Source organism: Bubalus kerabau, chromosome 2 (genome assembly GCF_029407905.1).
Source record: "Bubalus kerabau isolate K-KA32 ecotype Philippines breed swamp buffalo chromosome 2, PCC_UOA_SB_1v2, whole genome shotgun sequence".
Taxonomy (NCBI): domain Eukaryota; kingdom Metazoa; phylum Chordata; class Mammalia; order Artiodactyla; family Bovidae; genus Bubalus; species Bubalus kerabau.
In genome coordinates this window covers 26,882,189-26,898,612 of record NC_073625.1, presented here as the reverse complement: position 1 = coordinate 26,898,612, position 16,424 = coordinate 26,882,189, and the positions used below count along the sequence as shown (strand labels likewise).

Here is a 16,424-nt window from a genome sequence, read left to right as displayed (position 1 = left end):
GTGAATAGCAATTGGAGAAGGCAATGGCAACCCACTCCAGTACTCTTGTCTGGAAAATCCCATGGACAGAGGAGCCTGGTAGGCTGCAGTCCATGGGGTCGCTAAGAGTCAGATACGACTGAACGGCTTCACTTTCACTTTTCACTTTCATGCATTGGAGAAGGAAATGGCAACCCACTCCAGTGTTCTTGCCTGGAGAATCCCAGGGACCGGGGAGCCTTGTGGGCTTCCATCTATGGGGTCGCACAGAGTCGGACACGACTGAAGCGACTTAGCAGTAGCAGCAGCAGCAGTGAATAGCCTACACCTGGAACACTTTAACAATAAGAATCACCTTTAAATTATGTTGTATGTTCACATCCCTGTGATTGAAACACCAGAGAAGGCTTAAACTGAAATGAATCTAATGAGAATGGAAGAAATTCTGGTAATGTCTCAGGCTGTGTCCATGGCTGGCATGAGAAAGTGTCATCATCCAATTTTCCCTTCTTTCTCACTACAATCCTCATCACAACAAATGCTGTCTTGATATTTAACAAAAGTGCATACTCCACTGACATACTGAGCTCTCTGCAATTAGATGCACTGGCTATTTTTATTACTTCATTTTACAGCTTTCCAAAAAACCAACTCACCTATGACAGGTGGAGTTTTGAAACCAGTACAGTGGTAGATCATATGGGAAGCAGCATTAACCATGAGTAATTTACATCTTGATATCAGGTAAACAACAATAATTAGAAAATTTTATTAGGGGTGATAAAATGAAAAGAGTTGTTTTTAGTTTCAGTTTCGTTTCACAGATTCCAAATCTTGAGGGTCTAGTAAACACAATCCCCTTTAATCATCTCTGCATGAGCACAGTCATGCTAATTTTAAAGCTAACAAACACCTATCGTCTACTTTATTTGTTTAAATGATCTATTTCACTCTCAGACTCATTGTGAGATGTTGATAAACCTCATATTCATAACCCAACAGAGTCTAGATACTAAGAGGAAATTAATCAGAACAAGTAGAAATGCTGAATTCTCAATTTCAATTCCAAAATTAAAACCACTTATCCACAGTTTATATTCTGTATATCTGTATACTTTGTGGCAAAATACTTTATACAGTAGTACCCCCTCCCAGCCTTGGAGGACACATTTCAAGACTCCAGCAGATGCTTAAAACTATGGACCACATCAAACCATATATGTTCTATGTTTCTTGTTATGCATACATACCTATGATAGAGCTTAATTTATAAATCAGGTACAATAAGAGATTAACAATAATAACCAATAATAATATAGATTATAATATCCTGTAATAAAAGTTATTTGAATGTGTGTATCTGAGCAGGACCCTGTGAGGCCTTCCCAGGAAGAGCCCCCACCCATGTCCTCTGCCTGCCTTTTGCTACAGAGAAACTTTGAAAGTGAAGTCGCTCAGTCATGTCCAACTCTTTGCGACCCCATGAGCAGTAGCCTGCACCAGGCTCCTCCGTCCATGGGATTTTCTAGGCAAGGGTACTGGAGTGGGTTGCCATTTCCTCCTCCAGGGAATCTTCCCAACCCAGGGATCAAACCCAGGACTCCCACATTGTAGACAGACGCTTTACCGTCTGAGCCACCAGGGAAGTCAGAGAAACTTTATTCAAAGAATAAAATTAAACAGAGGAATGAGAAAATGCAGAAAGAAAGGAAAACAGTCAAGCAAGTCAAAATACTACTACTTTAGCCATTAAAATCAAGGACCTTTAGTTCTTCCTCAAGGACTAGAGAATACTCTCAGCCATATCCTTTGAACTGTTTCGCAGATACTGAAACACCAGGTGGGAAAAGTTAACTGTATCTGCCCACAAGCAGGTAGACCCATGTGGTTGGAACCAGGTTGATGGTGTTGACTCCTGATTACCTGACCACCAACCAATCAGAAGAACGTGCACCAGCTGATGCTGCATTGCTTGTTGAACACTTTAAGACAGGGCACTACCCCCTCCAGGACAGGACGCACAGTCTTGACCACAGCAGCCCTCTGTGCCCCTCTTTGCCTGGCAAAGCAGTCAAGCTATTTCTTTCTACTTCACCCAAAACCCTTGTCTCTGTGTTTCTGTTCAGCACCAGTGAACAGAGGCTGAGTTTCAGCAATTCAGTCTCTCTCGAAATATTTTATTTGACAAGTGTAAGGCTTTTTTCATCTTAAGCAGTTTTATAACTTGCAGTCTGAGGTGCGACAGCAAAACTAGCACAGATTTCTTGTTCTTTGCTTGCAATTTCAAGAATAAAAGATCTGTTCTTAAACCATAGGTCTTAGCAACCTCCTCGTAGGACTTCTTTCCTTAAGTCACCTTTTCACTTGGAGGAAGCACTTCACGACTTCGCTTTGGCATACCCCAATTAACAAGTCATTACTCTAGAGTTTTGGCGCCGTTATTAAGTAAGTAAGGGTCATTTGAACATAAACCCTGCTGATATGAAGACTGCGGGCCTGACTACCAAGTTGACTGGTAAGTTTCTAATAGTTGGGGTTTGCTGAAGAAAGGGAGGAGTCACGGCTGAGCCAGACCACGCGAGATGTCTTCACGCGAGATGTCTTCACGCGAGATTTCCTCATCCTACTCAGAAGGTGCACACGTGTGAATTGTTCTTTTCTGATGGAATAGACCAGGGTTGACTGTGGGTAACTGAAACTGGATGAAGGGATGCTGCTGGAAAATAAGTGAAGATCCCTGGGCAAAGACTGACAAAACTCTCTTAAGGCCACTTGGTTTCACAGATTCTCAAAGGGAAGAAATAATGGATATTATTTAATAACAGAATTTCTAGGCTTAGGGCTGTGTGTTTGTGAGGAGCCCCAATTCATATTTCCATGGACCAAAAGGGCCCCTTTCCCACCAACGTGTGAAGCAATGGGAGGTGAGACCTCACCTTAAACACCAAATGTGTTCTCTGATCCAGCATAAAAAAGGCCCTTGAAATCCTTCTCCCCAGACCGCCACACATGTTGGTGGAAGGTCTCTCCTTTACTGAAGCACACTCAGAGTCCCTCAATGCATGACCTGCTCCTCCTATTCTGCTGAGGCCAAAATGTGTCAAATGGACAGATGGCTCTGCCAGAGATAGTCAGATTTTGTCAAACCAAGAAAATTAAAGCCAGGCCCTGTCATAAAAACACAGCTTATGGGTCTGCCGGATGCACCAGCAAAACCGGTCTCATTCACAGCTGCACTCCCTCCTGGCATTTCAACGTTGGCCAAATGTTGATTCGAAGCATAACTGACTCAGAAATCTCCCAGGCAACCTCTGCTTCAGCCGACACAGCCGACTGCTTTTGGGTAAGTGGTGTTTGTCAACCCCCAGTCTGAATTGCTGATCATAAAACATGAGATAATGAACCACAATTAGCTCCAGAAGAGAAGTTCCAGTCGTCTGATTTTGTCTTTTCCTGTTTTGGTTTTTTTTTTTTTTTGGTCCCTTGAGAAAAATAGGAATTCTTTACTTCATCTTTCATCATGTTTTAGTATTTTCGTAGGGGAGAGGGTCTATAGTTTCTAAACTGGTTTGGTTTTCAGGTAGAATTAGAATTATAGTATTATCATTAATAGTGTGATTCTGCAAGTTAATTTATGATGGTTAAGAATTCCCTACTGAAGAAAATAAAGATCAGATACATAAGAACAGAGCCAGGTATTCAGGGGAGCTGTACCATCTGGACCACTTCCTTCTTAGGTGTTTCTGGTTTGCCTTTGTCTTGGGGTATCTAATGTCTGTCTGACGTCCTCTGAAGGCTTATGGGTGAGCTCTAGATGGATTCTAAGGTTTCTGCATAAATCTCGGAATTCTTCATTTCCTCTGCATAGATATTCCAAAGAGCAGATGGCTTGGAAATTACTGTATCACAAAGTAAGATAAAATAGAAATGACCTTTCTTGCTCAATTACTAGTCATCATTTGATGCCAGCTGATTTGAAAGTAGCAAAATGGTTGTATCTACCTTGGGTCATAACTCAGTTTCCAGACAAATCATATATTGCCCGAGAGCTAAAACCTACATTGATACTCCTGTATATGAGACAAGGTTTTCTAGAAAGAAAAGAAATGACCAGTTTTTTAAGTATCATTTTAACTATTTCTACCTGTGTTTACCTTTTGCCTCAGACCAAAAGGTTAATTGTGATTCAATCTTCCAGATCATTGAAAACTTGTGTTCATAATTCTTGTTTTATTCTTCCTCTTTTTTATGCATAAATCCTAACCCCTAGTTTCAATGAGGCTTGGTTATTTATTAAGTAATCAACTTCTAGTATGGAAAAATATTGGCCCTTACAGTCTGAAACTATGAATGTACTATAATTTGCTAGAATTTAGTATGAACACAAGTATATGCCTGTCAAATTAAACAGCAATTAAATTACTGTAGGCTTGGAACAGGAAATAAAAAACATACTTCAAGTATCTCTCAGAGTTCATTCTTCCAAGTATAATTCCCTTTAATTAATTGGTTAGGTATTTACTTAAGTCATTTCCTTAAATCTCAGGGCAGAAGCAACCATCTATGTTTTATCTGTTTTCCCAAATGCAAGTTGATTTGAACTGAAAATTTAAAGGTGAAATAAAGCTGTCAAACCTATTTTATGATAATTTGCAATTAACATAAATTAAATGAGTACTACAGAACTTTGAGGTTCAGCTATTACTGAGAACTGAATTACTTATATATTTGCTGATTTTCCTTTTGTTTCTAATCTTTAAGTAACTTACTCTGTATCCTTTTTTGTCTTTTTTTCAGCCTGTTGAAATAAAATTAAATATCTGTTTTGAAAACTTACTTGCTGTGAATTTAAAGCTACCTAGCTATTAAACAGTGTCTCTTTTCTCTACACTCTTCCTTTTAATTCTCTCAAGGCATCTAGGTAATTATTCATTTGACCTTGAAGTTTTGACAACTTTTATTTGTTATGAGCCCACGAATTCAAGATCCAGAAAAATGGTCATTACCCTTACATTACATTCAAGCACATTATAGAAACAGAAGTGGTGGTATATATAATACACCAAAAGCTATGGGCTTTCTACTGAAGGGGCCCAGACAGCATCAGGTAAAGCACAGGAAAGGAAAAGAACCTTGAAGTGGGCATAGATGCAAAGAGAATATGTGAATGTAGGTTCTGATCTATGGAAGGGGAAGGAACTAGCAAGGACATAGCCTGATTTTATAGCCTGAGCATTTAAGGTATGGAAGACAAAGCAGAACTGTGATTTGTAGCTACCACAAAGCATACCTTTGCTGCTAATATCTGGCATCGTAACTGCCTTACTTGGAAAACATTTTCTGTACCTCAGATTTATTGTATTTCCATGTTATTGACAATTGAGTAGATTGTCTATTAACCTAGTAAGAAAATGCTCTAATATTTTTAAGTGAGCTATTGAAGAAGTAACAAAGTGTTTTTAGTTCTCTGGTTTATTTAACAGAGTAAACGATTAATATTCATGCCAGAAGTTGCTGTATAACACAGGGAGTTCTGTGGCAGCTTAGAAGGGTGGGATGGTTGGAGGGAGGTTCAGGAGGGAGGGAGCATAGATATGCTTAAGGTTGATTCATGTTGTTGTAGGGCAGAAACCAACACAACATTGTAAAACAATTATCCTCCAATTAAAAATAAATTTTTTAAAAACCACCTGATAAAGTATGGAAACCAATAGAATTCCAGTCACCCTCGGAAATGTGGGTGGTGTACTCTGTAGTTTTTGTGCATGTGTCCAGCTCTTTGTGACCCCATGGACTGTAACCCACCAGGTTTATCTGTCCATGGGATTTCCCAGGCAAGAACGCTGGAGGGCCTTGCCATTTCTTTCTCCAGGGGATCTTCCTGACCCAGGGATTGAACCCGTGTCTCCTGCATTGGCAGGTGGATTCTTTACCACTGAGCCACCTGGGAAGCCCTCTGTGTAGTTTTCAAACAAGTTATTTTAGCAGCTTGGAGACTTTTTTTCAACTGAAATCACACATGGGACTCTAGTGTATAGAAGTGATAAAAAATAAGGTCAAGGCCTACCCCATTCTTCTCCAGGGCTTGTAATGAACCCTCTACACACACACACACACACACACACACACACACACACACACACACACAATACTTTTTCCTAAGGTGCCACTAAGGCTAAAAAAATATTACTGTCCATTTTTAAGATAAAAGGACAGTACTTGGTGCTGGAGAAGACTCTTGAGAGTCCCTTGAACAGCAAGGAAATCAACCCTGGATATTCATTGGAAGGACTGATGCTAAAGCTCCAATACTTTGGCCACCTGATGCAAAGAGCTGATTTATTGGAAAAGACCCTGATGCTGGGAAAGATTGAGGGAAAGAAGGGGGCAACAGAGGATGAGATAGTTGGATGGTATCACCAACTCAATGGACATGAGTTTGAGCAAACTCCAGGAAGTAGTGAAGGACAGGGAAGCCTGACAAGCTATCCAAGAGGTCACAAAAAGTTGGACACAACTTAGCAACTGAACAACAAAAGCTTTTCAAGTGTCATTTTATTTTATCATTGTCAATGTTAGTTTCCTCTCTGAAGGCACAATCCAATGGTTCACACTCTGAAGTCAGACTGCCTGATTCCAAAACTTAACTGGATGCCCTTGAAGAAATTACTTAACATGTCTGAGCCTGTTTGTCCTCATGGATAAAGTGGTTTAATAAATGTAATACCTTCTTAAAGTTTTTGTTTTAAATATGTTAATACATACAGAAACTTTAAAACAGAGCCTGGCATATAGTGAACACTCAATAAGTGTAGCTAATATTATTCAGTTCAATAAACCAAGTACTTAAAATGAACAACGCACTAAGAGTTTTAGGCAGTAAAGAGAATCAATAATACAAAATCCTAACCCACACAAAATTTTCAACATTTCTAGAAAACCCATGTGAGAGCTTAACTTATAAGCACTTACAGAGCTGAAGAAGAGTTTCTAAGTCTTATGAGGCTCAAGATACTCAAAATATCCATTAATTTATTTTGACCAAACTGAAAGAGAAGAAGACAGACACAAGATGCTAAATGTAATTCCAGGGTCCATTTCATTAATAATGACAGGCAAGAGCTTAACTGCTCCTGGGCTGCGGGCTCTGATATACTAGAATATAGAATGGGAGCCTTCTGCATTCTCTCCACAAGCCTGTCAACAGGACCTGTATGAGCCCGCAGAGACGCTGTCAGCCTGCTGCACCAAAGCATAGAGCAAGAAAAAGAAAAACAAATAGGTCCTGCCTGCAAAGTGTGGCTTAGCTGGTAAGAATGCAAAGTAGTGCAGTCACTTTGGAAGACTTTGGTGCTTTCTTAAAAAAAAAAAAAAAGCTGAGTGTACCCTTACCATATATTTCATCAATCACACTCAGTAATAAAGTCATAACTTTTAAAAAATGAGAAAAGATGAATGATTAAATAACAAGTGTTTTTATATATACAATGGAATATTATTCAGTCTTTTAAAAAAAGGAAATCCTGCCACTTACAACAACATGAATGAACCTGGAAAACATTATGCTAAGGGAAACGGTAAAATAAACCAGACAGAGAAAGATAAACACTGTATGATCTCACTTATATGTCTAATCTAAAAACGTCAAGCTCACAGAACCAGAGAGTAAGTATAACAGTGGTTGCCAGGGATGGGGGGAGGGGAGGGGTGGTAGTAGAAAGAAGTTGGTTAAAAACTATACTTTATCAGTTATAAGATTAATAAATTCTGGGGATCTAATATACCATGCAGTTCAGTTCAGTCACTCAGTCGTGTCCGACTCTTTGCGACCCCATGAATCGCAGCACGCCAAGCCTCCCTGTCCATGCCATGAAGTAACTGTAGTTAATGATATTGTTAATTCAATATATGTTAATGATAAAGTTAATTCAAGTATACTTGACGTATACTTAAAGTCTGCTAAGAGCAAATCTGAAGTGCTCTTACCACGCATAGAAATGTAAGTGTGTGAAGTGATGGATATGTTTATTAACATAACTGGTAATTATTTCATATTGTATATGCATATTAAATTATCACATTGCACATTCTAAATATATTTAGTTTTTATTTGTCAGCTGTACATCATTAAGATGGGTTGGGGAGAAAAGGGAATTTCACCATCTCAGCCCTGCCCATTAGAGAACCATGGCTAATGAATGTTGAGCTTTCATCAACCTCTCTAGGCTCATCAGTCCATCTCGCAAGAAGGGGAGCAAGTAAGGAGACTCTGATTCTCAATGGGCTCAGACAGAACCACTGGGGAAAGAAAGGGTTTAAATAAAGAGAGTGCTTTGGGTTCGTACAATCATAGGGAAGCCACACTGTTCTGAGAGTCACAGTCTTAAACAGTGAAGAATTGTCAAGCTCAAGAGGCCTCCAATAGAAACGGGAGAAAGGCGACAGGAACAACTTCACAGCACTTCCACTATGGACTAAAGGTAGTGGCAGCAAGTCCTTTCTCTGTGACCTCAGGTGGAAGGTAGGGAGAGGAAGAGAAGCATCCTCCATGCCATCTCTAACACATACACACACTAAAAGTGGCTTGCAGCTGGCATCCCAAAGCTTGCCCAAGGAAAATGTCAGCTATCTAGAAGCACCAGTTGTTTTTATAAATGTTGATGTGGAAGAGACAGACGATATAGCATGGAAGAGGAATAGAAACAGAAAACAGTTTAGAAAGGGTAGATGAGGAATAATGGTAAGTAGATGCCAGAACTGGAGAAGCACAGGGTTCCTAGGTCAGAATCCATGGTGGGTGGGGTTGTGTGGTTAACCATTCTGTGCAGTTGAAACCCAGGCTGTAGGGAGTGCAGAGCCACTGATCTCTTTGGCTTGGAGAAAGTACATGCTCAGAGAGACAACAGATAAAATGGATTCAACAGGTAACAGCACAGTTTGGAAGGTTACCCTAGCTGTCTCAGCAGAAGGTATCACAGCCCTTCTTCCTTGTCTGCCAATCCATGTCTCCTGCTTTCTGCAAGACTCAGAGCAATACAATTCTTCATAGTCTTTAGCATATAAGTACATAATCTGCCTTATGATTACTGTGACCATATTACTCTGAAATTACTCTCAACCTGAATCATAGCGCTGAATCAAACCTTGGCAGCTATTTGGGCCAACCCTCTCATTTCTCATTGGAGGGATTTGAAGAGAGAAAGTTGAAGGCATTTTTAACAAGGTCATACAAACAGCTAATAACTTCATATGTAATTACTTCTCTAAATTAGTTAAATTCCTTGAAGATACATCTATGCCTCGGGGTTCTAATATGTGGTCATTCAATCTTTTTAAATACCACTTAATCCTGTACTTGGAAAATGATCGATCTTCATGGGAATATGTGCTGCCCATACTGAATGTTGGTGAACGGCATCTAGTTTTTTAAAACAAGACTCCAGTTCAATCTCAAAACCAATCCCTACAGAAAATTCTAAATTCTGTGAAAATGTTTATAGACACTTCCTAAAAAGGCTAACTAGATTTTCATAGTTACATAACAAAAAATGTCAATCTGACGTTTTCCAATCACAAGATTTTGAGACATCAAGAGAATATTTCCTACAAATATAGAAAATATTGAATAGAAAAAATAAATCTGTGAACAGCAACCATGGAGCTAGGATATTAAATCTAACATATTTGGTTCTATTTGAAATACTTGTATTAGTGATGAACTACCATATCTACCATGGGTGTAAGATTTCAGCCCTTCTTTCTTTCTGGGAACTTTGTATTACTAGTACTTAACTTCAAGAGGTCAGTTCTTAGAATAAAAATATAGCAATGAAACCTTGAGCCAATTCTGCAGAGCTTCTGGGAGATTTGCATACCTACAAGTAACCAATATTGTAGCTTCTTCTAATTGCCAGATTATACCTTCTGCTGAATAACCACACCTCTTCAAGAACAATCACTGTAAGCGATAGCAGTCACCTTAGATGGTGACTTTTAGATAAAGCTTAAATAGAAAGTTTCATTAATTGAGTACACAGTGTATTTTAAATATGTGTCTTGGTTTTATTCTACTTCCAAAGTGACCTCTAATCAAGCCTCAGTAAATGCCTCTAAAATGTTAATTGTTTGATGCCTGAATGCATTTAACTGGCTGTCAGCATGGGTTGGCAGACAGAGACAAAATATTTAGATGCTTTTCCCTAACCTATAGAAGAAAACCTCTCTTGCTCCTTCAATGTTTATAAATTCTACATCTTGGTTTGAAGATCTCTTAGAATAACAATATCATAATTTTTTTCTGTTTATCCTGATTTGGGCTTCCCAGGTGGCGCAGTGGTGAAGAATTCATCTGCCGATGCAGGAGGTGCAAGAGACGCAGGTTTGACCACTGGGTGGGGAAGATACCCTAGAGAAGGAAATGGCAACCCACTCCAGTAGTCTCGCAGGGAAAATCCCATGGACAGAGCCTGGCAGGCTACAGTCCATGGGGTTGCAAAGAGTCGGACACAACTGAGCTCGCATGCTTTTAACTATTAGAGGCAATATTTTGTATATTCCATAACTTTTCCTCAATTCTAACAATAGAGATGATAATTCCTCACTTCTAGAGGTCTTACAAGAATGGTGAAAGCTTCTACCCAACTCCCAGCTGAGAAAAAATGGAGGAGGAACATTGCTCCTCTTTCTCAAACTTACTACCTTCCCCAAGGAAACAGGAATGACTAATTACTAGGGCCCTAGAAAAGAAAGTCTGGGTTTGCTTTTTTCTCAAATTACCTTGCTCAAAGGAGGAACTCTCACTGATTGAAGAAAAAGATGCTTGCTAAAACATAGTAACTTTTAACTGTTACACTATCTGCTCTTTCTCAGAAGCAAGATTGAAAGAGCTGAGTGACTGTAGAAAGCCAAACACAAGGCTGACACAGGCTCATACAGAAAACTGCACACGACATTGCCTCTGCTCAGACAGAAAGACACCGCAAATTCACAGGTACAAACGTGAACTCGTAGTCACACCATCTTTCAGAGAAGTCCCTTGCTTCGTGTTCCCCAGCTCAGGAAATAGCACGACAAACTACCAAGCAATGGTAGACTTCTCTGCCCCTGCTGCCATATACGGAAAGTAGGCATGGACTCCAGACCACATACATCTTAAATGTAGCCGCCAGTCCAGATTAGTCAGCATATACAGATATTTTGATCTCCATCTATATAATTTCTCCTTCCTTATTATTTTCCTTCTCCTTAGCACTTTAAAATTTAGAAATAGAAATCAAATTTAGAAATAGAAGAATTATAATACAGTGAATTAAATAACAACTTTACAAGGAAAAATAAGGTACCAAATTAAAGATCTACTTTAATTGTAAGACATTTCCATCTAAAAATGGTCAAATGTAAGGGCAAAAGGAGCCTGGAAATTACAATAGATGGAAACTATCTACCAGTTATATGTTTCCTTATCTATGAGTGAAAGAAATATGTAATTAGTAATAAATGTTCATTGTCTTAGGAAAGGTTGTATTTGAATTTTGTTACAATATATTGGCTTCCCAGGTGGCTCAGTGGTAAAGAATCTGCCTGTCAATGCAGGATCCGCAGGAGATATGGGTTCAATCCTTGGATCAGGAATATCCCGTAGAGGAGGAAATAGCAAATACTCTCCAGTATTCTTGCCTGGAAAATTTCCATAGATAGAGGAGTTTTGTTGGCTACAGACATGGGGTAACAGAGTCAGACACAACTAATGACTAAGCTGCTGCTGCTGCTAAATCGCTTCAGTCATGTCTGACTCTGTGCGACCCCATAGACATCAGCCCACCAGGCTCCCCCGTCCCTGGGATTCTCCAGGCAAGAACACTGGAGTGGTTGCCATTTCCTTCTTCAATGCATGAAAGTGAAAAGTGAAAGTAAAGTCGCTCAGTCATGTCTGACTCTTCGCAACCCCATGGACTGTAGCCTACCAGACTCCTCCATCCATGGGATTTTCCAGGCAAGAGTACTGGAGTGGGGTGCCATTGACTAAGCACAGCACCATAAAGAAGTAAAGAAATGGACTGTAAAGAAAGCTGAGCACCGAAGAATTGATGCTTTTGAACTGTGGTCTTGGAGAAGATGCTTGAGAGTCCCTTGGACTGCAAGAAGATCAAACCAGTCAATCCTAAAGGAAATCAGTCCTGAATATTTATTGGAAGGACTGATGGATGCTAAAGCTGAAGCTGATGAGAAGAACTGACTCATTGGAAAAGACCCTGATGCTGGGAAAGATTGAAGGCAGGAGGAGAAGGGGATGACAGACGATGAGATGGTTGGGTGGCATCACCAACTCAATGGACATGAGTTTGGGTAGGCTCCAGGAGGTGGTGATGGACAGGGAAGCCTGGTATGCTACAGTCCATGGGGTCACAAAGAGTCAGACACGACTGAGCGACTGAACTGAAGCACAGCACAATATCTTACTGTAATAACAGAACCTTCTACTACTGAAGTCACATGGTTTCCAGAATTATCTTTCTCCTAGCACCATCAGGCATGACTAAAACTTTGACCACCATCGCATCCTTCCTTCTTTGCTGACACAACTGGGCCCACCAAGCTTAGATAAAGGCTTTCTGTCTGTCATAGTCTTCACTGTCATCCCAGTCTACTGGGGACAAAGTATCTTATGGCGGAGAAGGACTTCATCAGTAAAAAGCAAGTGATGAAGCACAAGCTGTCCTTGGATTATAGAGAAAAGGTAATACTGGGTCAGGACCAAACCCTGAAATTGTAAAAGACTAGGAGATGTGAGCACTATGGGGAAAAAAGCCTCAATCCTTCACAGTCAAGATTTTTTCAGTTTTAAGCCACATACTAAGAGTGACTGCAAAGCCTTTGTATTAATACGATTGCTGCTGCTGCTAAGCAACTTCAGTCGTGTTCAACTCTGGGCGACCCCATAGACGGCAGCCCACCAGGCTCCCGCGTCCCTGGGATTCTCCAGGCAAGAACACTGGAGTGGGTTGCCATTTCCTTCTCCAATGCAGGAAAGCGAAAAGTGAAAGTGAAGTCGATCAGTCATGTCTGACCCTTAGCGACCCCATGGACTGCGGCCTACCAGGCTCCTCCGTCCTTGGGATTTTCCAGGCAAGAGTATTGGTTGCTAGATGGGAATAAAAGGCTGTCCAGGAGTCAAGCTTACAAATTTATCTTGCAAGAAGAGTTGTAACAGTCTAGGAGGCTCTAGTGTTATATAAGGACACATATTGTGAACGTGAACGTGAAGTCCTCAGTAGTGTCCGACTCTTTGCGACCCCATGGACTGTAGCCTACCAGGCTTCTCTGTCCATGGGATTTTCCAGGCAATAGTACTGGAGTAGATTGCCATTTCCTTCTCCAAACATATTGTGAAAGAACCTATTTATTCAAAACGTAAATTTGTATCCATCAGAAAAGGATTTAAGATATCTAATGATTATAATTAGCTTCAGGAACAAACATTATGAAATATAAAATTGTTAATGACCCCATAATAAATAGATTATGGCCAATCCCAGGAAAACCTATAACCTGCCTAGAGTAGAACTCAAAAATATATTTTCTGTACAGACAATGACTCAAGCTTGTTTCTTTTCCTTGAGTAGATTATGGGTGCAATAAAAAATAAAGAGTAATGCTATCCTGAATTAGCCTGTAGTTTGTGTCACTATCTTTATGTTACATGACCTCTTTACTCTAAACTTGAAGAAAGACTCGTTTGTCTTTTGCAAATGATTCAAAAAATAGACTGAGCTTGAGCTGTGGTGCTGGTTGGCCCATGTCTTAGAGGTGTAAGTACCAGAGTACAGTTTTCCCTTGTTAATGAGCGATCAGAGGCCACTATATCCATTTATCCTTTACTCATTTATTCAAAAATTGAATGCCTACTATGTGCTATGCACTGCTACTGGGGCCAAGGATACAGTAGTAAATAAAAGGGAAGCTTGGTTTTCTGATGCATGTTTGGCTTCAAGATCTCGATTTGGATTTCAAGAACCTGATAGTTAAGGTTCTGAAAAATACTGTCAAAATTAGGGCATACAAAATATAAAGAAGAGAAAAAATAGCTTGAACATGAGAAGCAGGCAGGATTTCTTCTCTCATGCTTTCTTTAAAAAAAAAAAAAAAAACTAAGAAAAGAGAAAGTTCAGAAAAAAAATAGCAGCCTTTTCAGGGGGAAAAAAAGGCTATTCTGTAGATACATTTTATACAAAATCAATAGTCTCAGTCAAAACACTACCCATGAAGAGAATACTTAAGGATCAGGCTGAACACTGAGAAATTTAGTATTTGAAACATATTCAGGAATAAGAATACTGGTTTTAATGAGTTGAGAACTATTTTCTTCAATCAAAGTTTCTAGAACAATAAGCAATAGTCTATCAACAGCCAGGAGGTGAGTTGTTATTTATACATTAAAATGTTAAGTTAGCTGAAATCCAGGGAGTGTTTTAATTGCCATTCCTGCAGAGAAAAATGTCAAAGAGAAAATCTTCAGGTTATTCAGAGGTTGTGGGGGTTGTAATACATGATTAGAACACAAGCTTGTCCATCAAATTCACCCTGTGCCCAGAGTATGTTGCCCTCATGGATAGCTATGCCAAGTTTGCTGCTCACAGCTCTGCTTTCAACATCAGCTCAAGTACATTTAAGAACTGCAAACTAAGAAAATAGATGTGGACAATAAGTCCTCCTTTTTAAATCAAATAACAGTTATCATGCCGTTTTGTGAGGGCACAGATGGTAGTAGTTAACAGATTTCTCCATAATCATTAAAATGAAGGCAAGGAGCCAGATTGCACTAATTGAAGAAAAACATACTTGCCAAAACATAGTAACTTTTAATTGTTGCACTATCTACCCTTTCTCTGAAGCAAGATTGAAAGAGCGGAGTGACTTTGGAAAGCCAAGCCCAAGGCAAAGCTGACACAGACTCAGACAAGAAACTGCATACGACACGGCCTCTGCTCAGATGGCAGTGCCACCTTAAATTCGCACATACAGAGGTGAACTCTTGTTCACACCACCTTTCACACAAGTCCATCCTCAGTGTCGCCCAGCTCAGGCAATAGCACCATAAGCTACCAAGCCTCCCGAACCACCGTTCTGGCAAGTCAGCTTCAGTTCCTCACGCTGTCCTGCACCTGGACACCTAACCCATCACTCACCCAGTATCAAATCCTCCCGGTTCTATGATGAGAAAACATTCTGAATCAATGCTTTTCTTGTCCCTACCATAGCTTATTTCACCAGCAGAAGGAAGAGTAATCATTTTTGGATGGAGATACCATCGTATGGAGATGCTATAATTATTTTATACACAATAAGTGGCATTCAATTTAAAAAATACTAGGAAAGACAAGAAACAGGATTTTACAGCTAAAATCCAAAAAAAATTAAAAAATTAAAAAAAATAAATAGACCTACATTTAAATGAGATGTTGGGCTTAAACTATGAAAAATCTAAAATAACTGTAATTATTATGTGTAGAAAATAGAGGACAAGATGATGGAAATAAAAGATGAATTTCTTCAGATTGTGAAAGTGAAAGTGAAGTCGCTCAGTCGACTCTTTGTGATCCCATGGACTGTAGCCTAGTAGGCTCCTCTGTCCATGGGATTTTCCAGGCAAGAGTACTGGAGTGGATTGCCATTTCCTTCTCCAGGGAATCTTCCCAACCCAGGGATCGAACCCGGGTCTCCCACATTGTAGACAGACGCTTTACCGTCTGAGCTAGGAGTCACTAATAAAAAACACAATATAAATTCTAGAATTGAAAAATATTAATACCATCAGATCAGATCAGATCAGATCAGTCTCTCAGTCGTGTCCGACTCTTTGCGATCCCACAAATCGCAGCACGCCAGGCCTCCCTGTCCCTCACCAACTCCCGGAGTTCACTCAGACTCACGTCCATTGAGTCAGTGATGCCATCCAGCCATCTCATCCTCTGTCGTCCCCTTCTCCTCCTGCCCCCAATCCCTCCCAGCATCAGAGTCTTTTCCAATGAGTCAACTCTTCGCATGAGGTGGCCAAAGTACTGGAGTTTCAGCTTTAGCATCATTCTTTCCAAAGAAATCCCAGGGTTGATCTCCTTCAGAATGGACTGGTTAGATCTCCTTGCATAACTAATATGAAATCCTTAATAAATAAGTTCATACATTTGATATAGAAGAAAACAGAACTAGAAAACTAAAACACTGGCCATCATAAACTAAACAAAGAAAAAAAGGAATAAAAAATATAGAACCAAGTGTAAGAGATGGATAAGAAACTATAGGGGAAGAAGGAATAAAAATATAGAATCAAGTATAAGAGACAGAGAAGAAACTGTGAACAAAATTCCAGAGGAGGAGAAAAAGAATCAGGAAAATGGCAATATTTAAAGAAACATTGCCAATAATTTTCTAAACCTGAAAAAAAAAAC

At 39.7% G+C, this 16,424-nt stretch overlaps 1 long non-coding RNA gene across 1 annotated transcript in view; it reads left to right on the top strand.

Moving 5' to 3' along the window:
• Nucleotides 1-1,396: 1,396 nt before the first annotated feature.
• Nucleotides 1,397-16,424, top strand: part of LOC129643141 (uncharacterized) — a 34,256-nt gene continuing 19,228 nt past the window's right edge. Inside the window, exon 1 of the long non-coding RNA XR_008710105.1 lies at nt 1,397-3,322. This is a non-coding gene — a long non-coding RNA (uncharacterized LOC129643141). The remainder of the gene's footprint in view (nt 3,323-16,424) is intronic.